The sequence below is a fragment of the Pungitius pungitius genome, chromosome 16 (assembly GCF_949316345.1).
Source record: "Pungitius pungitius chromosome 16, fPunPun2.1, whole genome shotgun sequence".
NCBI lineage: Eukaryota > Metazoa > Chordata > Actinopteri > Perciformes > Gasterosteidae > Pungitius > Pungitius pungitius.
The window spans coordinates 351,401-353,900 of NC_084915.1; the positions used below are offsets into that span (position 1 = coordinate 351,401).

The 2,500-nt window shown below is 39.1% G+C and overlaps 1 protein-coding gene across 1 annotated transcript in view; it reads right to left on the reverse strand.

The window, feature by feature from the left end:
* The window catches only part of LOC134102859 (acetyl-CoA acetyltransferase, mitochondrial), a 410,737-nt gene that overhangs the window by 325,413 nt on the left and 82,824 nt on the right, over positions 1–2,500 (reverse strand). The window lies entirely within an intron of this gene.

Here is a 2,500-nt window from a genome sequence, read left to right on the forward strand (position 1 = left end):
GCTCGGGAAGCGTCCCCCCGAAGCCGGGCTCCGCTGTCGGCGAGCCTCCGCTTACAAAGCAGCTGTGGGTGAAAATCAGAAAACTGTGTAAAATCACGCTTCTGCCACCCCCAAAAAGCTCAAAATGAGGCCCGATGAGGTTCGGGTGGGGGGGGCAGTGGACCGTGTGAAGCCCGGCCTCCTCCTCTGGAGGCCTCTGTTCTCGAAAACTGGGTTTCTGAAAACGGGCGCAGGGTGGCCCCTGGGGTCCGCCTTAAAGCACCCAAAATCGGAACAATAAGCAAAGACCCAGAGGCCCTCTGGGCTTCTGGCCTTATATTACGATTCTGACTTAGTTTCTGAGGGGCCAAAGAATGAAGCCCAGAAAATTCCCCCCATTGTCCGATTTTTTGCCCCATTCTCCGATTTTTACTTAGTCTCTGGAGCACATGCTCCCTTATTCTCCGATTTTCGGCCCAGGATCTTCTGGGTTTCTGCTCACTTTACGATTTTTACTTGGTCTCTGGAGCAAATGCTCCTTATTCTCCGATTTTCGGCCCAGGATCTTCTGGGTTTCTGCTCACTTTACGATTTTTACTTGGTCTCTGGAGCAAATGCTCCTTATTCTCCGATTTTCGGCCCAGGATCTTCTGGGTTTCTGCTCACTTTACGATTTTTACTTGGTCTCTGGAGCAAATGCTCCTTATTCTCCGATTTTCGGCCCAGGATCTTCTGGGTTTCTGCTCACTTTACGATTTTTACTTGGTCTCTGGAGCACATGCTCCTTATTGTCCGATTTTCTGCCCTCTTTCTCTGGGTATCTGCTTATTCTCCGAATTTTACTTAGTCTCCGGAACTCATGCTCCTTATTGTCCGATTTTCTGCCCGGGACCTTCTGGGTCTCTGCTTATTCTCCGAATTTTACTTGGTCTCCACGGATCATTGTCTGCATTTTACTCTTTTTCTCCATTTTCAACGCTTTAAGCGAACACTCGCCCGACACATTTCCCGATCATTATCCGAATTTTTAAAAATTAAACCACTATCACACTTTGAATTAAACCACTAAAGAAATAGGAAAATGCTAATAAACACTTTGATTTAAACCACTAAAACACTTTGAATTAAACCACTAAACACTTTGAATTAAACAACTAAACACTTTGAAATAAACCACTAAAGAAATAGGAAAATGCTAATAAACACTTAGTCTCTGGAGCCCATGCTCCTTATTGTCCGATTTTCTGCCCAGGACCTTCTGGGTCTCTGCTTATTCTCCGAATTTTACTTAGTCTCTGGAGCCCATGCTCCTTATTGTCCGATTTTTACTTGGTCTCCACGGATCTCTTTTTCTCCATTTTCAACGCTTTAAGCGAACACTCGCCCGACACATTTCCCGATCATTATCCGAATTTTTAAAAATTAAACCGCTATCACACTTTGAATAAAACAACTAAAACACTTTGAATTAAACAACTAAAGAAATAGGAAAATGCTAATAAACACTCTGAAATTAGCCACTAACACACTTTGAAATTAACCACTAAACACTTAGAAAAATACAACTAAACACTTTGAAATTAACCACTAAACACTTAGAAAAATACAACTAAACACTTTGAAATTAACCACTAAACAAATAGAAAAATACAACTAAACACTTTGAAATTAACAACTAAACACTTTGAAATTAACCACTAAACAAATAGAAAAATACAACTACACACTTTGAAATTAACCACTAAACACTTTGAAATTAACCACTAAACAAATAGAAAAATACAACTAAACACTTTGAAATTAACCACTAAACAAATAGAAATATACAACTAAACACTTTGAAATTAACAACTAAACACTTTGAAATTAACCACTAAACAAATAGAAAAATACAACTACACACTTTGAAATTAACCACTAAACACTTCTCTGGGTCTCTGCCTATATTACGATTTTTACTTAGTCTCTGGAGCACATGCTCCTTATTGCCCGATTTTTGGCCCAGGATCTTCTGGGTTTCTGCTCACTTTACGATTTTTACTTAGTCTCTGGAGCTCAGGCTCCTTATTGTCCGACTTTTTGCCCAGAGTCTTCTGGGTTTCTGCTTATTCTCCGATTTTTACTTAGTCTCTGGAGCACCTGCTCCCTATTGTCCGATTTTCAACGCTTTAAGCGAACACTCGCCCGTCACATTTCCCGATCATTATCCGAATTTTTAAAAATTAAACCACTAAACACTTAGAAAATATCCACTAAACACTTTGAAATTAACCACTAAACACTCTGAAATAAACCACTAAAGAAATAGAAAAATACAACTAAACACTTTGAATTAAACCACTAACACACTTTGAAATTAACCACTAAACACTCTGAAATAAACCACTAAAGAAATAGAAAAATACAACTAAACACTTTGAAATTAACCACTAAAGAAATAGGAAAATGCTACTAAACACTTTGAATTAAACAACTAAAACAAATAGCCAAATGCAACTAAACACTTAGTCTCCGGAACTCA